This window comes from Rousettus aegyptiacus, unplaced genomic scaffold (genome assembly GCF_014176215.1).
Source record: "Rousettus aegyptiacus isolate mRouAeg1 unplaced genomic scaffold, mRouAeg1.p scaffold_m13_p_13, whole genome shotgun sequence".
NCBI classification, from domain to species: Eukaryota; Metazoa; Chordata; class Mammalia; order Chiroptera; family Pteropodidae; genus Rousettus; species Rousettus aegyptiacus.
In genome coordinates, this window is record NW_023416288.1 from 26,943,976 (window position 1) to 26,969,771 (window position 25,796).

At 32.8% G+C, this 25,796-nt stretch overlaps 1 protein-coding gene across 1 annotated transcript in view; it reads right to left on the minus strand.

The window, feature by feature from the left end:
• The window catches only part of MEOX2 (mesenchyme homeobox 2), a 60,589-nt gene that overhangs the window by 29,410 nt on the left and 5,383 nt on the right, over positions 1–25,796 (minus strand). The gene's annotated exons all lie outside the window — the stretch shown is intronic.

The following is a 25,796-nucleotide window of genomic DNA, read 5'->3' on the forward strand; positions in this document are numbered from 1 at the left end:
TGAGTGTTTTGTGGTTTAAATGAAATAATAGCTGCGTGAAACCTAAAACCTATAACAAATGTCAAGAAGAAAAGGGACATCCTTCAATATCTAAATATTGGAAATAAAAAATATAGAAATGGTCTCATATCAGTGGAAAAAAATACCAAATTTCCCACAACTGCAATAATATTTTCCTTTCAAGATGGTTATTGGAATTATTTTGTCCTTAAAATATTTCTGCATTGAAATTACTTCAGGAACTTACAACTTAAAACAGAGAAAATGTAAAGAATTGTTTGAAAAAAACAATAGAATACCTGAATTGTCAGGATTGCCAATGGAAAAATAAAAGCATTTCTCACATGGTCTCTTGACTATCATGCTATTTTAAGTGGTAAACAATGCAAGTAAAATTTACAAAGTAACTGCTCTCTAGAAAGAGTTGGCTCGCAAATAGTAAACAGAAGGAAAATTACCACAGAAACATATGTAAACCTTGTGTTCTGAGGAATGTGTGAATATTTTTGTGTCACATGCACTTTGGGTCACATTCATTTAAGTATGTGCTTGTGTGTATGTACTTGTTGCAATTCTAAATGAAAAAAATTTCTATTTTTAAGCTTATATTTAATTACAACATCAAAAGGAATCTTCCACAATGAACACTCACTATAAAATACTGGAAATAAAAAAAAAGAGTGTTCGTAATTAAGCTCCACACATAATAGTAGCCACACAATAAATGTTTATTTATATCAAAATGCTTAGTTTTCTGGTGATAGCTATGGAAATGAAAATGGCAATAGGCTTGGCATAAAAACCTCAGTGTTCATCCCTGTTTATTTATCTAATAGTTTTAATCCCTTTATTTTCAGCTTACTGCCAGTCTCATAGATTTCTTAAATGGGCAAATGAGATACACAGCAGTATGTTTATTTTACAAACTTCCCCATAAATAGAAAGTTTTCTTGAGACACAATTTGTATAGCACTTGAATGTATATTTTCACAATATAATTGTATTTTTTTCTCATCAGACCTCGGAGAGAGTGACAGTGACTTTCTACTATCATTTTTCTCACATACCTATACATTCACTTCTTTCCACTCTAGAACGTCATTTCTCAACTGAAGAAGAAATGATCTTTATAAGATAGTGTAATACTTGAGTTTAATAAAGTATGTCACACTAAGTAAAATTCATGATATTAAAGATCTGGGCTACTGGAAATACTGTATTTGAGATTGTATTTTAAATGCTTATTATATTACAAACAGAGCTCTGTGAACTTAGCTATAAAGCAATGTTTTCTCAAAAGAAGTACGCCATGAAATGCAACAGGAAGGTTTTCATAATGAAAAGAAGCTCTGTAATTCATAATCACCAATATGAGAAGAGCTCTATTATTTTTCATTTAAATAAATCACACTGACATAAAATTAATAACTAGAGTACGATAATAATTGCTCTTAATAAGTGTTTTTTCTTTACTGATAGCTCATTATTCTCAAGGTACATATTGAATGTGTTGTGCATATGTCAAAATATATTTGCCATAGATGCAATTTATATGCAATATTATCCACACATTTTGTGTGTTTTTATAGATGGGCATACACACCAAGAAACAAATATAACAAATATATTTATTATGTAAAACAAACCATAACTAAGATTACACTTTAATGCTCATAAATAAGACTCGAATATAAGAAAAATTCCTTATTTTAGATATTTCAGTAGTTCTATGGGAAGAAAACTTTTATGTTGGAAGAACATCATCATTGCTCATTTTACCCAAAATCTGAGTTTGCCTCAAGAACCCACCATAAGAGCATCTCAGTGTAGTCTCTGTGCTTTCCACGCTGAAATGGTAAGACAGTTCAAGAAATATGGCTCAAAAATATGTTTTAGTAAATTCTATAGCTAAGTTCAACAAGTTCTAAAATTCTGATTATGCAAAAGTCTACTTCGATGATTTAATTTCTTTGTCTTCTCATATTACACTATTTCCTTTCCTTAGTAATTTGTATGCATTAACACAGAGAACTCTCAAAGATCCTGATCTAGGTTCTAAAATATAAAGACAGGAAGCTCAATTTTATGGAACATGAAACTAAAGCTGCTGTGAACAATTATATACTAGTGGGAATTCTAAGACTGAAAATTTATAATTGTTTATATAACAGTCAACAACAAATCATGAAAAGTTTACTACTGCAATTTTCCTGAGATTTCTGAAACATAACTTCTCATTTTAAAAGATAATCGTTTAACAAAACAATAGGAATTTTAAATTTTAATTAACTTGGAAGGAAACAATCACTTTTTCTAGGATTACCATGGATGCATTAGCTTATTTTCTTACAAAGACATGACTTCAGAATTCTCTTTTATTTTATTTATTTATTTTGTTTACGCTTACAGCACTTGGTTTTCCTAAGTGGTCTCCCATCCAAGCGTTAACCAGGCCTGACCCTGCTTAGCTTCAGAGATCAGACTGGATCAGGCATGTTCAGGGTGGCATGACCATAGACTTGTTTGTTTTCAAACTCAATTTATATACCATGTTTTGGAGATCTCCTAAGACAAAATCAAATAATGGAAATGTAATGATCTCAGAAGAATTTTCCTTATCCACTCATTGAAATGGGAAAAATTTGGCCTTCAAAATACTATTAACATGGCGATTCTATCATGCCACAGATAATCCCACAGCATCTGAATTCATCCTATTAATTTAACTAAATTAATACATATTGAAAACATATCAAGAATACATAAGCTTTGTCTCTTTTGTATTTAAAAAATCTTTAAATAAGATTTAATAAAATATCGACTTCTTTGAATTATCATCCTTAACAGAATGAACAATAAATGTTTACAAATAAAGCACAACTGTTTTAAAAGTGAAGACTTTATTAGCATTACTTAATTGAATAACGAGACGATTTTGAATCATGCTATAATATAGGGAATTGCATTTTTTTCTTTAAAAGTATAACCACCTACACATAAAAAATAATTTTATGCTGTCATGGATGAGGAAAAAATAAACAGGAAAGTGAGGATCGCATCGCACAATAAATAAATGACAGATTTCATTTGGAAGGTTTAAGATGGCCCTCTTTTTGGAAGTTATATAATACTATTGGGATATAGAGGAAAGGATAGCAGGCCAGAGAAGGGGGTCTGGGTCCTTTATTGTCACCATTAAAGTCTTACATAAAACTGTCTCCACATTCCATAAAAATGCCATGGTGCTTCAGGAAAAATAGAGACCGAGACAATAGTTTATTTTGGCTGGAACTAAAGTTCCAGAACTGAAGAATTACTGCCAGAAATAGGAACCAGCTTTGAGAAAAACCTAAGTGAACTAGGATGCAGTGAAAGTGCTGCAGCATTAATACCCTAGTGCTTCGGGATCTGAATCAAGGGTCCTTTGTTAAGAACCTTGCAACATAATTAATCATCCAGAGGAAGTAAAGAGGTTTGAGGATGGAGTCTAGTTACCCAGGGAATTCCCTTTCCTCTGGCACCCACTTGCCAGTACAGCTATAAAATAAGAGCAGGAATGTCTCACTCTGTAAATGATTAATAATAGCTGATTTACATGAAATTAAATTGTTCACTAGCTAAGCCACAGTTGACCTGGGTTCTATGGAGGCCCTACCACAATTCCCTGAATAACCAACCTAAGCAAGTCATCATTTCTTTGGGCTTCCTTGTCCCCCTTACTTTTCCCTCTCAAAATGAGGAATTCTCTAAGGGCTGTGCTTAGTCTGCTATCTTCTATAAAGAATTTCCATACTTTAACAGTTCAATATGTCAATTGTCATATGAATTCCATTTAATAAATATTTATTGAATAGGTACAAATTAACAAATTGGTAAGTAATATTTCATGGAACATCATTAAGGTGATTATAAAAATAGTGTGTGTGTGGTGGAGATACCAGGAAAGGGTTTTGGGTTTTTTTCCTTTTAAATTAAAAATAACTCAGATATCAAAGAACGGGCTTGGCCCCAGAAGAAAGAGACAAACACTTTTGGATAATTAAAAAAGAAAAAAATCACACAAAATTTAGGAATCATGACAAGCTGCATGAGCAAATGACATTAATGATGATTCTTAAAGAAAAGAGAGCTTCTACAGTGGGAGATGGCAGAAGAGGACTTTCGAGGTGATGAGAAAAATAATAGCAAAAATTTTACGTTTAGAGACTACCTAGTAGGTGCTGAAAACAAAGAGTATCTGGAATATGAAGTACAGGTGGGAAAAATGATGAAAATATTCCAGAAAGATAGTTTGAGGTCATGTGGTGTATTAAATGACAGGCAAAACAATTCTTTCTAAATGCTCAGAGTTGGTGACCAGATAAGCTTAAGCCAACAGATCAAAGGTTTTGAGGAGCATCTCTTAGTATGAGTGGAGAAGTACTCAATCTGGTTGATTTTAGCAAGAATCTTACAGAAAGCAAACAGGAAAAGAAGAGTGCCTAAAGGAGAAACTGGGAATTGTATTAAGATCAGAGCAGAGGATGGTTAGAGAGAGTACCTGGAATATACTATCTTGAAGTGCTAGAAACAAGGAGAGAAGAGATGAAGACAGGGCCAGCCTGTGAGAGCCTTTGATTTCCACGCTGAGAGTTTTATCTTGATACTAGAAAGCTATCAATGGTTTTAAGACCATTAAAGGAGAAATAAAAGATTGGTTCTGAATGTCTAATTTTGGTATCTATAAATGGATTTGATATATAGTCCCTCTCTACAGCTATAAAAAATTGTCAAGCTCCTGTTCAGAGCAATTAAAGGCGGGGATCATTTACTATATCATCAACAGGGCATGGTAGGTACTGAACAAAAGCCAGACAATTCCAGCTTATACCTGATGGTTGAAGACGGTAAGCTATTGTCTTTGGTAAAAATTCTAATGCAATGCCATTTCTAATTATTTTTTAAAAAATAATTCTTTAAGAATACAATGTAATTTCTACAGCATTCTTAATGTTGACATAATAATAATATCTAACCCTTAAGTAGTACTTATTTTGTGACAGACTTTATTATAGGCATTTACATTTATTGACTCAATTAATCCTTCATTTCAGGAATAAGGAAACTGAGACACAGAGAGGTTCAGTAACACATGTCAGGTCACAGGCCAGTAAGGCACAGAGATAGGGTTTAATTCTGAGGAATCTTCCACCAGCATCTGTGCTCTTAATTATTGCACAAGACAATCTTGTCCAAGTAATCCATTTCGAACTTGTATCAAAAGAGATCCTACTGGAAGAAATGCAAAATAAGGAGAAAAGAACACAGCAGCAACATTTAATGACTTGTACCTTTCCAATCTAAAACCTTCAAAGCCATATATGATTTCAAAATTCTCAGGGTTTTTAACAACATGGGTGACCATGTCATTAACAGACCAACATGATTACTTGGTAATTTTGCTCCCCCATCATAAGACCACTGGACATCAACAAGCATATCCTGGGAAGAAGGAATGATCTAGAACCCATCAAAAATTAACTCATCTTCTCACCCTTAGATTCTACCAACAACGGATCTAAACAGTTCGCACAATACCATCTTATTGTTCAAGGATCAAACTGTACATTAGGTGAACTAGTTATGACTAGGGTAGTCTTAGAATGCCTTTTTAGAACCATGTCACAACATGTAAAATTCCTGTTTAATTACTCAGATTTCCTAAATACTTTAAGTAATTTATAATGTATGTGACATAAAAGTATGGAACATATGTTATGACATCTCTAAACACAGTCACGTAAGCAGATCTTCTATTCTCAGCCAAAAGAAGTAGTTCCTATGTGGAAAGCAATGCTAACATCTCCACATTGGAAGGGAAAGTATCTACTATGAGTATAAACTGTATCATAGCCCATGTAAGAAGTTAAATAAACTAATATTATGTTACATATATAAAGACATTCTAAAGAACTACTAAGCCATCATAATTTTTGATTAAATTCCCTTTTTTATGTTAATATAATTGTTGATTTATATGCAATCAAAAGTAGCACAAAGAAATACTAAAACAGTGAAATGACACATGGAAATCTACCCTTTACCCAGTTTTACCCATTGGTAATCTTGCATAACTATAGCACAATATTACAATTAGCATATTGGCTATGAAACAGTCGAGACACAGAACATTTCTATCACAAAGATCTCTCCTACTGCTCTTTATAGGCATACCCAATTACTTTTCATCTCCAACCTTTCTTTAACTCCTAGCAACCACTAATCTGTTCTCCATTACTATAATTTTTGTCCTTTCAGGAATGTTGCATAAATAGAATAATACAGTATGGAACCTTTGGAATTGGCTTTTTTCACTCATCATAACTCTGCAGGTTCATCTAAGTTGTTCAGATTCATCTGAATGGTGAATTGGCTTTGGAATTGGCTTTTTTCACTCACCATAACTCTGCAGGTTCATCTAAGTTGTTCAGATTCATCAGTTGGTTACTGATGCTCTTAACAGGGACTTTTACCAAAAAAAAAGTTGGTTTGTTTGAGTAGAGCAGTTGTCTTAAAGTACTTTGCTTTGCTTTGCTTTGCTACCCCTTTTCTGGACCTTAGCCTAAAGATAACGGACTTTTGTTGAAGACTTTTTTGTTTGTGTTTGTTGGTGTTTTGAAGCTGTTGGCTTCTTCAGCTCCAAGTCTGGAACATATGAAGCAAAAGCAAATTCCCCATCATGTCACTTCCTGGGTCACAACGTCTCCAGTTGTCTGCCTTCCTTTCTCTTTCTTTCAGAATCTTCTTTAGTTCATTTTATATGTGATGTCCAATGCTTTCAATTGTTCTTAGTGAAAGGAAATGAAAAAAGTGTAATTATTCTATCTTTTTGGAAGCAGAAGGATCCAAATTTACTTTTAATATATAAACTTACTTATAAACTATACAATGTTATCTAGAAATATAAGTGGTGTAGAAACCAAAAAGTTGGATATTTTTGCAAATAATTTTCATGTGTTTATTTGCAAATATTGCACAGGGATTAGTGGTAGGAAAAAAGAAATGATCTTGCACTCTCCTGTGTGTATATGGAATGCAAATTTTATATCTATGTCTGTTATACGTCAAAGGATGCCTAACGTCTAAACCCAGAATTTTAAAAACTTTAGAGTAAAGCAGGTCAAGCTTATTTATTTTTAAAAGTTCCATGCAATTTAGGATCATTCTCTTTCTACGGCTATTCAAGTACTTATATTAGTATTTTATTAAATATTTGAATAGAAATTGTGCCAGACATTGTCCTCTGCGCTTGCAGCTAAAGATTCAATCTCTGCGATTAAGTTTAAGAGAGAAGTGTTAATAAATAAATAACATTTATGCAAAATGACTCATTCAGAAAAATAAAAGTATGCATGATAAGCTATAAGACTATTAGAGGAAGTGAATACCTTTTCCAGGGTGAGTAAGGATGGCTTCAGGGAGGAAGTGACATCTGGGCTGGGTCTTAAAGAATGAGTGGAATTTCTGTAGCTACAGAAAGAAGGGTATTCCAGACAAAGGAAATAGCGAGAACAAAATCTCACAAACACAAAAGAGCACAGAATGTCCTTTCCTTCGGAAAGCAAAGCTCTCTTGGGGTTGAATCTCAGCACACGGAGAAGGGTAAAGAATTGGATAAAACTATTGGCAAGAGAGTGTAGGTCATGAGCAACATGGAGTATGTTGATTCAAGGATTTTAATGAAGGAAAGATTAGATGGGTGTGTCCTAAGAGCAGAACCTGGCCCTATTCTTAGATCCTCTCCACCCTTCCCCTCCCCAAGGATTTCTCAATTTAGACACTACTGACATTTTGGAATAGATCACGCTTTGCTGTGGGGGCCAACCTGTGCAGTGGAAGTTTTTAATAGCATTTTTGGTTCCTAACCAATAGATACCAATAGCATTCGACCCACCTTCAAGTTGTGACAATTATTTGTCTCTGGATACTGTAAGTGTCTCCTGGGGAATAAAATCACCTCAGTTTGAGAACAACTGATCTTTCCTTAAGGTTCCAGGACTGTACCTGACACATTGTCAGTAGTCACTAAAAGATATTTAAATCAATGGTCGTACTTCCATTAAGAAAAAACAAAACAAAACAACACAAAACAGAATGTAAGCATTGGGGTAGACTGGTGAAGGACACTTATAATAATCAGGTTAAAAAAATGCATTTCTAAACTAAGAAATTAGGGTGAGGGAAATATTTAACAGTTGTTCAGATTGTAAAATTGATAGCCTTCGAAAACTAAATACATGAATCGCTTCTCTAATGGTAAGTGGCTATCTTTTCTCCATATCGAACTTGTCATGATCTGTAACTGATATCTTAGAGCTAAGATAATTAGCATGGTTTGAGAAAGGAAAATTCAAATTATTTCGATTTTCCTCTTGATAGATGAATATGTTGACACACTCATTCAATTGGCTTGGTCACCCAGGCACCTACATAATAATGGGAACTTAGCTTTAGACACTTTTTGATTTTTTCAATCAACCACATATATTATTAGAAGTACAGCACTTTGCCAATGGGAGGTGGTCAATCTACACATTATAAATGACTGAAGGGGTGTGGACATGAATCAATCACCCCAAAAATATGATCAACCATTCCAAAGTGGTATTCTTAAATGGGTTTTTCTTTTATAGCTGGGCAAACACACACAGTTCCTTGTGCAGCACAGAATGCATTTATATATGGCTGGCAATCATTAAAGCAGTGTTCTATAGCCACGAAAAAAAAAAAAAAGCTGTTCTCTGAAAGAAGATAATGTCACAAAACCTAAGCTTGTGGTTTTGGCATTATTAGCATCACTTTACTCACTTGAGCTAATCGATAAATTTTTCACTAACAGATAATGACTGGCTGGGGTAGCAGATATAGGTGCTGCTACCACCATAGTTATAGTTAATCACATAATATGAGATAACATTACACAATGGAACGAATCCAGGCAAATAGGGTAAAATAAAACAATTTTATAGCTAGACAGAACTTTGCAAAGTTAACTTTTATTTTTATTTTAGACAAGACTATCCTTATACCCTGGAATTAAAAAAGGACAAGATCGTCACTGCTCCATACTACAATTTATTCTCTTTTTGGTGTTAAGTAAGAAAATACAGAACAAAAAAACCACTACTACTACTGCTATTTGCCTTCTGGATTATTTTTGAAAAGGAAAAATAAAATGAACCAAAGACTGATTATTTAGAGAATTCTATAATTAGGAACTTTGAGGTTTACAAAGAAGGGCGCCATATTAATGTAATACACAGTGCTTTTTCTTCAGGGAAGTGTTGGAGCTTTAGTGTTTTTCAGTTCACCATTTTCCTAAACTAAAAGCAGTTAAGTAGATATGGAAAAAAATATTGAATCAACTCTACTTATAATCAATAAAAAAGAGTATATATCAAACAGCTCTTAAAGTCTTAGGAAAATATTAGTTGTACAACATGCTAATGAGATTTTAACTGTCAGCAGATCAGAACTTTTGAATGATACTGGTTCCAAAATGAAAGAATAAAGATAGGACTGGGAGAATTAAACATATTTTGTAGTTGCCAGGCAATATAATTTTTCAAGGTTGAGTAATGCATTAATCCCCTATAGGAATAAGCAGACTTTTAGTTTCCATCTTCTTATAAGCCAAATTTTGATATTTTTGGCTTAAAACAATGGAGCAAGCCCCCATTTCTTCAAACTTTTTCCACATCCTCTTTAATATCCACACCGTGCCGTGACTGAGAGTACTTTTGGTAATATATTTGTATTTCATCCTGAGATTTATAAAGAATGAAACTACTCCAAAGATCAATAATTGAATGTGTGTATATGAAAATTTAAAAACACAGCTCCATTAAACTAATTAATGTTTCTCATTATTAGAAACTAGTAGCCTGAGAGACAATGAATTCTTCGTGATCTGGAGATCAAAGTCGCAAGTATTACCAATACTGTGGGAACGGAAGCCTTAAAATGAAAAGGTCTGTATACATTTTATCAAATAATTCAGAGACATAAATTACTTGAGCTTCAAATATACCAGCATAGCAGTCAATCCCATATCTGTAAATAACCAAAGCTATAGCTGTGGATAGAATATCAACTTTCCTATTGTAGTTCCCAATTATGAGAGCCACACAGAGCATATTAGACTCTCTTTCACAGCCACATACAAAAGTTTCATTCAAAAGTACCAGAAATCTCGAAAACCAATATAATTATAAATTTATTGATGAAAAGTTGATGAGTAGAAAGATTCAGTTTTCAAAAAGATGGAATGAACTAAGAACTATCATCTTGTGGCCAAATGTTACTGTTGAGCAAAATAAATTTTCTATGATAATCTTTAAAATATCTGAATGGCATAGCACTAAATTTATTTTTAAAATAATAAATGAACATGCGAGCTTTATGAAGACAGAATAACTGCATAGTATGGGTATCTTTAAAGTAAGGACAGGCTTGTATCTGGCAGGTAATGAGAAGCATGAGTACAGTAATGACATCATTCTCGTGTCACTGAGCTACCAGCAAACACAAAACAACTTGCTGTCTTGATTTCCTCAATTACACTCCTGATCTTTTCAACATCATCTACTTGAAAAAATATATAACTTAGTTAATAAGTTTATTGAAACTTGAGATGAAAATAATTTTTAGTTAAAATAAAAATTTTAATTTGGGCCATTTTATTTTATTTATGTATGTATGTATGTATGTATGTATGTATGTATGTACGTATTAATTTTTTTTTAGTATTATGATTGTTACAACAATAGGAACCACAGTTGCTGGTGCTCAAAGAGCTTATAACAACAGATAAAGGAGACAGGTTAAGAGAGATACGCTTCATCATTGAGACAAATAAATTCCCTAGTCAAAAATAAAGGGTGATTACAAAATATAGGGGAAATAGCAGTGTATCGTCATTTGAAGGTTTATTTTAGGAAACACTTTCAGTTTTCTTTTTAATGTCTGTTTATTTCCTATGTACCTTACTTGCTTTTTGGTCTTTCTAAAAGTTTTGACATTTGGTGTCTCTTTTTGCCCTGACTTTTATGTGAATTTTTATTTCCTTAGTGGATTGCTGATTAGAATGTATGTGCATTTACTTTAAGGGACTCATTTATTTTGAATGAGATAAATAAAAATAAAACATAAGTCTGAAAATCTATGAAATTAAATAAACAGAAACAAAAAAGCCCTCATTTTTTTTGTTTGTTTGTTTTTTTTAAATATCAATGTTTGATATTTACTCTTTAACCAAGACTCTGACTTTCTAATAAAAGTTTCTATAGAGGATCAATTATCATTTGATTTAAAGTAGAATATGAAGGATTCTAAAGATAAAAAAACTATAGAGCTAATTCAGTAGAGAAATACAGGCCTCCAGATTCCTAGCTTTTCCTCTTCAAATTTCCTATGTTCCCACAATTCAGGCTTTCTACTTAAGAAATTTCCAAGGGCCCTGCAGAGTTTATTCTTGGCTTCGTCTCTGTACTTTTGCTGAAAGTCGAGGTTTGAGGTTTGTTTGAATTCCTGCTCTGTGGAGAGCTGCTGGACTTTGTAGCAGGTGTAAAGACCCCACGGCTCCTTCTTCTGCATCTCATTTCCATTTATTAAATACTTTATCTTGGAGGATGAAGCAAAAGTGACTTTCGTGTTTCCTGGCAGCCTCCTGCTTCAAAGGACTTAATAGTGATTTGTTTATTTCAGAGGAAATGGAAACCAGTCAGTGATGACAGATTTATTGGTTAAGTGGACATCACACACAAAAAAACCTTTTCTTACAGTTCAGGCTTCCTTCTAACCACACTCTAAATGTTCAAGACAATGTTATATATTTTGGCAAATCAAACCCATGTGATTTAATACAGTCAGATTTGTGAATTGATATGACTTCCTCCATATAAATTTCCAGAATAACTTAGAGAAAAGAAAATGAGCAAAGGAAACTAATACTATTCTAAATTAAGAGGAGGTGGGGGGAGGAAGCATCTTAATGAATTGGCAACACTGACTATCTTTAGGAGAATAATTAAAGGAATAATAAAACAAAAGTGAAGAATTGGATCGCTTACTTGATGATATCAAGTAAGATACCTGCAATTTAGAAAGAGCACTTGCAGTACAGGAAAACCCTCAAACGCTAGATCATGAAGTAATTTCAACTATAACACTATAGATTTAACTGTCATATTAATCACTGAGAGAACACTTCTGAATTTTCAAAGTTAATTTTAAGAGTGGTCATCAAATCCAGAAAAACTCAAATTCTTACTTCTCAATGAATGACTGATTTCACCAGGAAGTAAATGTCGTGCAAGGAAGACACAGGGATCACATCAATGAAAATTCTCTGTCTTCCTGATTAAATTTTTAAAAAATCATCTAACCAACCCTCAGTATTCATTCAAATCAAATGGACAGTGGTAATTAAATTATAATAATGCTAGCCTAGAAAAGTAGATTTATATGCAATTTTTGCCTTTATTGTAGAAAGTGACTAGCTAAACAATCTTCGAAAGAAAAATTTTAGTTATCTAATATCTTAACAAATAAACAGGATGATATTTTCAAACAGCAGATTATAAAAATAAGAGAAAGTTATTAGTTTCTGCCCAGCAGGCATTATTTTAAGGGTGCCACCCTCTGCGTCTCAATTTTCTTCTCTTTAGGACTGAAGGGGTGATTTTGATAAATTCTAGAATCCCTTCCAATTCTAACATTCAATGAAGGTGTTTAAATACATCCTGCAGGAAAGTCTTAACAGCTCTCAAGATAAAGACGGAGAGAAATGCCAAGAAGACTAAAGAAAGAAAACCTAGGGAGGACAAACAGTCATTTTTCTTGTTTCACAAAATTCATCTAAACTCAGTACTTGCAATAGGAGAGCTAATAACATCACAGTCGTGCATATGTAAATTTACTCTACAATGTCTCCTATGGGCCTAATTTTCCCTTGTCTTATCAAGATGACATCGATTTCGTGCCAAAAATAGTACAGAGTATTTTACCAAGTAGCAAAACATCTTACCTTTCACTCTGATTTTATCATATAATATTTTTCTCTTTTTTTAAAAAAAAAACGGTATTTATTATTTATTTATTCATTTTATGGTGACATTGGTTAATGAAATACAATAAGCTTCAGCTGTACACTTTAACAGTAAGGCATATTTACACTGTGTTCACCTCTCATAGATTTCTTTCTGTCACCACATATTTGACCCCTTTTACCCCGTCTACCTCCTCCTCCAACCTTCTCCTACCTCTAGTAACCACTAGTCTATAGTCCATCCATCAGTCCCTATTTTTGAATTACAAAGTTTAGCTATCTACGATGAATCACTGCCCACAAACCTTGGTGCATAAGACAAAGGACTGCTTAAATCATAAAAATAGAGAATCTGAACAAGAATGCCTTAGGGATAAATTTCGTGTATGATTACAGAAACCCAAAACCTATCCTGTATTTCATATCATTATGATTGATAAGGATCCTTACTTATTTTTTCCAAAAGTAATTTTATCCAGGTCACAGTCTTATAAGATTTTGATGCACTCATTGACATCAGAAGTAGAAAGTAAGAAGTGAGAGAAACTGAGGGAGACATCATTATTTCTGAAACTTTCCTGGATTTCTGGATTTCTCTGTATATTTCCGTCACTTTTGTTACATTATTATATCCTTTATCATATTGTTGTATCCAGTTGCTTCCATCTTTGTCTTTGCTGCTATGGTGTGGACCTTTCCAGAAACCTCAAGATGTTCTGTTCACCTTAGTGTGAATAGCGCAGAACCAAGTCCCTGGCAAATAGCAGGCTTTTAGTGAATTACGTCTGAGCCTGTGAATTATAATACCATTGAAACAACTATTGCGTTAGTGTGTGTGTCAGGAACCAGGGGAAGGATAGGCTATAATTTGACACTAATTAACATTTATCTAAATAGTTCTTCTCCGAGCTACTTGTTTCTAAGGAATTCAACTTGATCTGAAATACTAATTCTGCTTCCTAAGGTAAAAAGGTGATTCGAAGTGAAATGGAATTCCATTAGAAAGCATAAAATGAGAAAGTTTTTTTTTTAATATTAAGAGAAATACAGATTAAATGTGAGAGTATTTGTATCTGATCTAAGAATAGGACAACTACCTAATGAAGGAAATCCCTTGATAATAATTCTGCTTGTGACTCGTGTAAAGTAGCTTCTCCCTAATTCAGAAACTCTTTAGGACACAGTTAAATTATGGACCCAATTTATTCCATCCACTTTGAATAACATATTTAAATTTCCTATTGGTTTAGTTTGGCTTTTTCATATTCTGAGTTTTGAAGTAACACAATTTAACATAGAAATCAACTATTTTATTGCATTTAACTAATAAACGTACTTTAATTAGTGATGCTTTTTTTTTTAAAGAGATGCTTCACATATATAGATGATTTCTTCTAAGTGGTTCCTGTAAAATAAATGAATAACCTCTTATCTCTACTTTCTGTGTCCATGATAAAAAGAACATTTTTTTTTAAAAAATTGGGAAAAACTAAGATTTATTCATCTAAAGCAAAAAAAAGTTACCACGAATAACATAGATTATCACATCCACACAATTACACGCCATTGGCCACCAATGTGATATGAGCAAATTTTCAATGCGAAAGTAAATCATCAATTTTACTTACTGAAAACTACTAAGATATTTTCCCCACTCTTCTTCCACACTGTCAATAAAACTTTATTTCAAATTATATTTGGTCTGGCCTACTTCTATTCCAAAACCTCTGAAAAACAATGAGAATTGCAAGGACACTTAAGTATGCCCAGCCCAGTGCTATAATGTATGTATGTATGTAGGTATGTATGTATGTACGTATGTATGTATGTATATATGTATGCATGTATGCATGCATGCGTGCATGCATAAATGTATGTATGTATGTATTTTTGTGGCCCTAAGAGGGCCTAAGTGCAATCACTAACATTTTTCTACATTTTTATACTTAATTATACAATCTTAACTCATAAATTTTAACATGAATGTATCCAGTGATATCTTTGGTTAACTTAATATGTAGTGTTAAGTTATTGCCTTTTCTCCCATAAATTGCTAGTAGTTCAATCATCAATGAGTCACCAGTTAATCTCTATTAAAAATGAATCCACCAATGAATAGTCTTCCAGCTTCCCACATAGTCAATTCTCTGTGGTAGTGGCAGCTCGATTGTGTAATGTATGGCCACAGCCAGACAGGCCCAGCTGTTTCACAGCACAGACCTACGACACCCTATGCTTCACTCTTCCTCGCACTTGCTCTTTCCTAATGCTGAGATGGATACTTTAGCCTCATTTTCTTCCTAAAAAATTAAGCATTTCCCTTAATAGGCTCTTCTGTTTGCCAACTACCTGAATTGCAATGCTGAAATTCACACCAGGGATGATAAAAGACCAAATCTTTTGAGAAGAATTAAAATTTAATACTTATTTTATCATCGATAGCCACTGTCTGATTCTATTAAGTTTTCAAACTTTCCCCCTGGAAAATCTAGCCTAATTCCTGGCATGTTCCCCACCCTTTCCCAGAAAAATGTTCTCCTCCCTATTCCTCAAGAGGCCTGGAAGAATCTCCCTAGTTGACCTTACATTTTTTAATTTGCTTTCATTGTTTGCCTTCTCGCTTCCAAAATTCTATTTTTTTTAACATTTACACCCATCGTTATGTTATACTTCATTTTAATTCTCTGTTTATAATTCCATAATTTAATATCTCTGATTTTGCTTTCATTTTGATAATTACCGAAATCTCAGGCTTATACATTATTTAATTAATAATTATTTTAGGATATGCGTTGGTCTCTGCAAAACCAGGAATGTACTTTATTTAAGTGAATATTTGGTTGAGCAAATCAAACATTTATCCAAAAAGTTTTAGCAAAATAATGCTCCTTACATTTTGCTTTCAGATGTGCTTCAACTGTGACAGTTACACTTTGAATCGTATTTGGTTTCATGTGGTATTTAAATTCTCATAATCTCTTCCTCCACTTGAGGAGGTTCCCATCCTTGATGACTCTTTCAGTAGCTGAAGAATAAGAAAATTTGTCCTTCTGTTTAGAAGCACTGTTCAACTGAACTTTCTAACAGATGGAAATGTTCAATATTTTCCCTGTTCACTATATTAACCAGTAGGTACATATGGCTACTGAGCATCTGGAATGTGGTAGTGATATCGAGAAACTTTTAAATTTTAGTTAATTTTAGTTAAAATTTAAATAGCCATATGGGGCTAGTGGCTACCAATTCTATACAGCATAGAAGAATATTATGATAGTCAGAGATAAACACAGACATACAAATGGTCATTTCTAGTGAATCAATAATTTTTTATTGAGCAGCCAGGTGTGACATTGTTCTTTATGTCCAGAAAAGGATAAGGTTTAGAATATAGAGTCCCTGCCTCTCAGAACTTCCAATCTAGAAACAAGAATTTTCTAAACTGGTAGTTCTCAAACTTGCTATACATTAGAATTGCTAACACTGATGTCCAGATAAAATGATAAAATATTTGAGATTTGTCTGAAAATAATTGGGACAAGATGAGGGAAGAGTGGGATGGTATAAATGAGTTAAGATTTGCCATGAGTGACAAATATTAAACATAACGCGCACATGAGGGTTCATTATACTATTTTCTCTATACTTTTAATGCTATAATTTTTCATTTTAAAATTTTAAAAACTTCAACTCTACTCTAGAATAATGTAATCATAATTAATGAGGCATTGGTGTTTTAAAGGGTGCCCAGATCATTCCAATGTAACATCAGTATTGGGGGTTACCAGTCTTAATAAAGTAATCTTATGATACCACATTAATGAAAAAGGCCAGAAGCATGGACGATGTAAAGGTTGTTTTTCTCTACGAATTGAAGGAATTGTTGAAATAGAATCAGTATCAGAGTCATAGGTAACAGAATTTTTAAAAAATTGTCAAAATGTATTGCAATATGAATTGATTTGAACGCTTACAGAAATAAATTCTAGCTCACTTGCACAGGTGACAGGTGGGCGTATTGCAAACTTTCCTGTCATCAGACAGTTTATGTAATGTGTGACTAAGCTCAGAATCATAAGGAAAATGACTGTTTTAGCTTGTCCACCTCTTCGTCATTGCTCTTTCCTTACTGGCCAGGCCATCTCATGTATCGTCACTTGTCAGTGTCCAGATCCACATTCTCTAATCCTGCACTGTTATTTGAATATGGTTAATCAGTCATACTCGAAGGAGAATGATACGGACACAGGCATCATGGATGGAATCAGCATCATTATATCGATGTCCTTATAAAAGTGGTTTTTCTTTTGTAAAAAATCCAGTCCACCTGAAATTTTTAAAAATAATCTATTTTTAAAAAAAACACCAACTATTTGTGTCCTTATTCAATACTGCAGTGCAGATTGATGAATATTCCATATTTTCCAAATTAGTCAATGATTTCAACTTTAATTTATTTTTTAGTTTTTTAGACATTTTAAATACTACTATTATTTGGCTGTATGTAATGTGCAAAAACTCAACAATGCATAGCATAATTCCACAGATGTTTATAGAATCCCACATCTCAGCCAAAAATAATGGAATGAGGCATTTCCATCTATTAGTTGGGTTAAATAATCACTAAATTGGTTTTAGCAACGCTAAGTTATTAAAAATATAGAATCTTACCTATTAAAATATAGATTTTCTTGCTTATTTATGATAAAGTTTTTAATAAAATGCATATTTATTTTTGTCCAGATTTATTCATAAATAAATATATATACCACATAATTACTGGTATATTACTTTAGAAAGAATCTATAAATATAAATCAGAAACAAACACAAAATATGATTTAAGTTGGATATTCACTAAGTTCTCCTATGAATTGCCCCAAAATGTTCTGAATCTGACCTACTGCAAGCCTAGAACCGAGAGTCTCAGAAAACTTCTAACACAGATAATTCATGCATCATTAGTGAAGCATTTTCGATGACAAAAAAATTGGATTTACTCAGACCTTCTGTGCACCTAATCTAATGCTGGATACGCACTAAAAGAAAAAGAAAACATTTATTTTTCCTCTGGGAGTGCATGTAATTCAAATCCATGACTAAATACACGTGAAATAGGAACAGCAAAGCAAACAGTGAGGCAAAGTATAAGTGTATTATTATGCAATATATAGACATTAATGTGGTAAGGAAAACACAATGATTAATGTAAGGAGTATTGACCTGAGAAGGTGTCATAAGCCAGATTTTAATAAAAATAATAAATACATATTAGAAGACTATATTGTAGGCTATGAGTTCAAAATACAGACTAAATCTGACAGTCAGCATATGGCTAGACACACACACACACACTCAAGTACCTGTAAAACTAGTGACATCTGAATAAGGTTAGTGGATTGTATCGTTATCATTTTCATAGACTATTTCAATATTAGTTTTATGGGCATTATTGTATTATAATTATAGAAGACATTATCATCGGGAGAAACTGGGTAAGGAGTACATGGAACCTCTCTATATTCTTTTTTTTACAACCACATATGAACTTACAATTTTCTCAAAATAAAAAGCTTTTGAAAAAGGGGTAGACATATACAAGTTTATTGAACATAAATTGGCTAAAACAAAAACGAAATCAATGTCAACAAAACTAGCCCAGGTCAATAAAGTCTTTTAATAACTGAATTGAGAGATTCTTACAGAAGCCTATTTATATATAGCCCTAAATTCTTATTCAATGAAATTAGAAGTAAGTAATATATGCCATGTCACTAGGGGTTCTTGAGTAAATGAGAGATGCTGAAAATCTTGTGGAAAACTCCTTGAATACAACCATGACTATTTATATTTAGGTACTCACATTAGAAAGTATAAGAACATTGTTTTAAACTAGCCTTTAGCATTGTGTTCCACAGACTAAATAAAGAGAATACTGCTCTAGATATAATTTTCTATGTATTTGATTAGATTCATAGTATATATGAGATTATAGAATATATTTAATTATATTATGTATTATATTTACTTGTGTTATATGTATCTTCCTGATATTAAACAAAATTTGTTTGCACACAAAATTCAGTATAAGTAAAATCTAGTAGTATATCACTGATGAACATTAGCTAAAATATTACTTTATGTTCAATACAGAATTTTATCAAGGAAGAATGAAAAAAAATAAAGATACTCAGAGATGGCTACATTGGGAGTCCTGGGGAGAAATCTGAATTAAGAACAAGAGGCATCAAAGTAGGAATGGAAAAAAATATATAGAAGGATGTTCAATAGACTGGATTTGGGCTGAAATGTGTAGGGAAAAGTGGCATGATGAAGTCCTGAATATAAGTCCAGTGGAAAAGGAGAAATGATCAATTGAGACCTTTAATGTGAAGATGTTTTAAATGTAATTCAAAATTAACTACGTATAAGAGGAATATTTTTTTCATTATTTTGGAAATAAAGTGCGTTTAGACAAAAAGAGGAAAAAATCTCTTGGAAGAATGAATTGTATTTTTCATGTTTAATTTTGTATTTTGAGGGTTTAGTAAGAACTAATGATCTGGAATTAGCCTGAGAGGTCAGTGTTAGAGTATTCCAGAGGTCATAAGGTTCACTGTATTGGGGAGGAGCAGATGGCTCTGGTCTCTACAGATTGTGAGGGAAGATGGATTTGGGCAGGAGCAGGAGAAATCAAGAAGGCACATCTGGTCAGCAAAGGCAAAATGACCAACCATTAATACTTTGAAGTATCTTTTGTGCAAGAAGATTGTATTAAATTTATAAAGTAAGATCAATATTTACAAAATGGAGATAAAGTTAATGACTTGAGATGAGGGAAAGTTGCGAGATGTCTACTTATTTGCTATTTATTACTTCGAACATAAAAAGACAAAAGTATTTTAGGAAAAGCTCAACTTAGCAAAATTTACTTGTGTTAAATTAAAAATTTTAAAACAGAAATAGATTCTTCAATTCACAAATGGATACCCAAAATGTGATTGTTTACATAAATATCTATCAACCATAGATAAAATATAGCAAAAGTCCATCTATATATTATTAGACATTAAACTATGGTTTAAACTAAAATGCAATGGTTTATTGTGGTAGGTATCAAAATATATAAGCACATTGGTAAGTGAAAAGAACGACATCATTAGAAAATTAGAAAATTGAACCTAAAAGTATAACAGTGTTCATATTCATAAAACAAGAATGAAAAATGACTGAGGTAATCTGACATAAAATCAGATTCAGAAAGAGGTAGTTTACACCCAAGTAAAGCACTTTGTGAAATTGCATTTTATTCACTCAAAAGCAGTAGCCAACATTTTAAATGATGCTGAAATTTATTTTTATTGGGAAGACTGAAAACTTAAGGTTTAAAAATATTTTATGAGATTTTTCTTTTAAGGGCACTAGGCTGAAGTCAGTATATAGAAGCCGAGCTGCCACTACTTGGCTGAATGAACAGACATTACTTAACTTCTCTGGGCGCTTTCTCTCTTCTAGGAAATACATTCATTGAACTGGATGATGCCTTGGGTCTCTTCTAGTGTCTTGATAATTTTGATTCTAATCATCTGTTTAAACATTACAGATTGTGACTAATTTTTAAAAACCAACAATTTAAGCTTAACTTGTAATCCAAGAACAAAGAACTAGGTTGATGCGGTTGCCCCTTTCTTGTCACTGCTGTTTATTACTGAACACTCAGTGTTTTGTTCTCCTCGTACCCCTCTCCTTACTCCCTCCCAGCCTCCCATTAACTAGCACAGAAGCCATAGCTAGCGTTTCATATACATATTTTTTTAATTTTATTTTTCTTACAGTTGACATAATGTTGCATTAGTTTCAGGTATACAACATCATGATTAGACTAAAACTTAGGAAGTGATCACCCTGATAGATTTAGTAACCATCTTAACTTTCCTTAAAGGAAAGTCGGCCTTTTGAATTTTAATACAGTATTTGATTCTACTATTTATTCAAAAACAACTGCCACAGACCATCACATTCAATAATTTAATATTTTCTCTGAAATACATTTCTGAATCCCCTGCATTGAACTGTAGGTGCAGGAGAAGTGACTCAACTAAACAGAGTCAAACTAATTCATCACTCAAAATGTGCAACTCAGGCGAGTTTTGCTTTTCTCTCTGACCTCAACCTAAGAAATAATTCTCAATAATTTATTAAATATAAATAAGTATACAAACAAACCAGTAAATTATTTTCTTTGAAAAAATTGATGATCTCCAAACTAAAAATTGTTTTTATGCATTTTAGTGGTATTTGCATATTTGTCATTCATGAGAGTCTCCAAATGGGACCACCAAAAATAACAAACACGACAGAAAAATGTCATGCCCAACCTCCTGAAACAGAGACCTGACATTTCACTGCTGTTTTTAAATCACTTTGGTTCAAATTCTATTCCCTCTTGACTAAATGCCCCTCTGTACATTCTTCTTGACAAACAGGTGTTCGAGAGTGGCATAATACACCTGAGAAAGGTTAGGAGATGCCCAAGCAAGAGGCTACAGAGTGGGTCTTACGGGTGATCAAGGAAAGGCAACTTGAGTCCTTTACACAACTTGGTTTAGAACTCACCCAATACTTGAAGAAAATGGCTTTTGACATAATTTGAGGGAGCGTTGCAGATTATTTAAAATCTTTAGCGATCTTTTAGGCAAACAATCTTTCCTATAGCAATATTAGTAGTAAAATACAAATAAACAGGTAACATAAGACAGAAATTGTTTTCAGATGGTGCGCACCTATATAATATACTTACACCTATATTGGTATTTGATAAAAATAATAGTTAACACCTACTGAGCCAGACATTGTTTTAAGTGCTTTATGTTTATAACTCAGTATAGTTTTTAGGAAACTAAGGTACAGAGAAGTTAAATCGCAACTAGTAAGAGAAAGAGTGAGACGTGTTCTCCTAGATCTACTCTGGTAATTTCTCCTGTAGGTTGACTTCTATGGATTTCATCCACTGAGACCCATGAGCTATGCTTCTTTGTCTTCTGATTATATTTGACCAAAGGGAGGCAACAGAAGGAGATTGGAAGGCATGAAGACAGATTATTGGATGGTATCGGGTATCAGCTGCAATGCTCCCCTCAGGTCCCAACTTTGCCAGAAGGCTTCTGTCTGGATTCTTGAAAAAGCTTCCTCTACTTGCCCTCTTCGATTTATGGCAGGCTCTGGGGTATTCACCATTTCCTGTTTCTTCCCTACATTGCTGCCACCATCAAATAGTCATCATCAGACTCTCTTCAGTTATCCCTTTGAATGTGCCACCTTTTTCCTTGTCTGATAGGATGACTAAGAAATAAGCTATATCCTTTACAATTTATCAAGTAATGGCTCAATATGCAAAACAATACTACTACTAATAATAGTGTTGCCGCTTTTTTTATTTTCCCAAACATCTGAGTATCCAAGAATATATTAGGTAAAGCTCTATTTTCAGGAAAAAAAATTGTTCTAGAAAAAAGGTATCTCTAATTCCTTGAATTTTGAAGGAAGACAGGGAAAAGAAGGTAATCTTGGAAATATGGATAGAAGCAGGCTCCCAGGTTTGGATGCCTAACCTCTGGCTTTCCTGTCATTTCGGTCTGTCTCAACAGTTTAGATGCTGTCTAGTTTAATGCAGTCAGACGCATTATATTTCAAATAAGAAAAGTTCCAAAGTAAATATAGTTTACACCTATAGTTGCAGAGATCTTAATTGTGAAAATCAGTAAACATACTATGAGCTCATTTTACTTTTGAAAAAATATTAAATAGGGAGAGATGTTACTTAACTTCAATCTACCCAGTTAGTAGTAAAGTTCTCTTTAGATGGTTCTTAAAATGTGAAAGCCATTTGCCAAATTACTATTTTCCTACAAAATCAAAGCCATATTTTATCTATTTAGTTTCCGCTAAGTTTTTCATGGCACGATTCTATTTTACTAAACTATACGTATTTGCTTTCAAAATAAAACCAATCATTTGTGAAATTTACTTGGTATTCATTGTTCATTTGATTACAATCACTACTCATTTTATTTTTTTCCAGCTAATAAGAACACACTTCAGTTTAGTTTGCTAGTTTTTCAAGAGGCTAAGAAAAATCATCCAAAAGTTTTACTGTGCAGTCCAGACAGTGTAAAAAGTCATTTCTACAGACACCGAATACTTTTCACCACTACATTTGCAAATAACTATCACTTTGCAAAAATAAGTTTTTATTTGGGTGTCATTTCTGGCAAAGCTTTAAGGCTATATTTTCAAAGAGCAAAATTCCAGGCCTTTAAAATTCTACTGGCATCCAGCAACCTAAGCTGGACCCGCCTCTGGGTTTCCGCAGAGCCTGAGAGAGAGATGACTTCATCTTACTCATTTTCTTGCCCACAGTCATGTAAGATAACTGGAGATTTTTTTTTTTTCTTGTAGTATTATGAGAATCTCTTGAAATATGTGGAGAATAATGAGCTAGAGGAAAAGAAAAACAAAAGAAAAAAAAAGCTGCAGGGGAGCTGGCATGTTTGACTTTAATGACTCTCATTGATTACCAGTTTCAGCCTGTTGGACTCTCCACACAGCTGTATATGCTTCAAGCCTAATATTTTATTTTGTTGCCGGAAGGTTGAATATCGTAGTACAGTGTTTAATGTGGGCGCGCTAGTTCAGGTGATCTGTTATCAAGTAATTAAGTTTGGAATTCTATCCACCTATTAGGGTATCTCCTTACAGAAACGGATTATTTTAAAGTGCGCTTTAAGTATAGCTTCCGTGTCCCCGTTATCTCGGCACCTTCCCTGTTTTCTTCCCACTGAAACACAGTTGAAACTAAAAACTATGAAAAATAAACACCTTGCATTGATCGTTTTAATCAATATAGCCCATCTAAGCTTCGAGAAACATCTAAAACATCTTAGGAAAAAAGCTTATGAAACAATAAGATATTTAAATACATTTGAAACATTTGCATTGAATTTATTCTATGAAATTTTGAAGAGAAACAGTTTTTGAATTTAAATCTTTAATCAAAATGCTAACATTACCACTACGAGTATTACCTTGTAAACTCATATTTGCAGTACAAGTAAAAACTCCAAGGATGTAAAGATTAAGTCACCAAAATACACAAATATTTACAATATTCACTTTTTAAAAAAATGCTAACTTTTAAAAGTAATATAACAATATCATATAAGTTAAAGATCTAATTTATTGATCTTACATCTATATAAAGAGAGCAAAATGATTATTTTTGAATGAACCTTCCTCTAGCTCATTAAAACCCTTTTCAAAAATGTATACATATAATATAGGTTTTACCTGATTATTGTTGTTTATATGTACATGTAAGAGACCAAAGAACATATCACAAAAGGTTTTCAGAATCCAGTGAAAACCAATATTCCAATACACGGTACCAAATTTAAAGACAGAAACATGTATAAATTCAGAAATATCATATTGCTGTAGAAAATGTAACATCATAAATGAAGGCTTTATGAATAATGGGTTACTTTTTTATTGTACATTTAAAATACCAAATATAGAAGAAAAATAACAATTGACCCATCAATCACATATGAATGTATATTCTTAATAAGTAACTTTCTGTTAATTTAGTAATATATTAAAGACTTTACGTAGAAATACTCTGAAATACATTATTGATTATTTTGTATCATAAAATACTATCTAATGCAACTTTCTTAAAGTGACAATAAATCCACTATACTTTTGTCAGTGGAAAACCATTAGAGAAAAGGACATTGGATTTAAATTAATTCTGCCTCAACATAAGTAATGCAAACTGAAGGCCCAAATAACCCTTACCATTGTTTAACTCCATAAGAGAAATAAAACATTCTGCAAGGTTTTCTTCAGTTGGATTTTGAACTACACCGATGACTATTTAGGAGTAGTGTAGAGAGTTGCAACTAATTTTTCTTTATTTTATTCCTCCTTGTCTACTTGAGAGTTTCAGTTGAATACAGCTATTTCAAGAAATAGTTATAAGGCCATCATAACAAAAGCAGGAAAAATGTTAATGCTTCATTTTCTTTACAAACTTAACAAAAAGCTTATTATTGATAACTAAATCTTATAAATAGCTAAATCATATAATACAGAGAAATAAATTGTGGCAATAAAACTTGCTTTGTTGCTTAAACATGTTAAATAGGAAATATATCATACCTACCTCAATTTCTGATTTGTGGACTTTGGTCTCAGTTTGTGTTTCGACCCCCTTTTCTTCCCCCTCCCTTTTTTTAAACCATTGAAATCAATTGCCAATACCATAATCCAGGAAATGTAATTTAACTAGCCACTCAGGAATTAATCTTTCTGATTTTATGATTACAATGGGGGAAGGAGGAAATGCTACTCATGATAGTCTCACTTCATATGCTAATATAGTTGCCCCACAAAACATTTTATTATTATAAAAACATTTTGGAAAAAATACAGAGAATTTGAGAGAGATAAATCATCCGGATCTTGAACTCAACAAATACTAACTAAGAAATTCCTGTGTGTATTTTATTTTCTAATATTTTTCCATTCTTAGCATTTATCATTCATAGATGTTTGTAATCATTGTAGCAATGCTTGGGAAAGAGACACGCTCTGATATTTAAAAAAAAAAAATTACCGAAGTGAACACAGTCTAAAATTAAAACATACTGCTG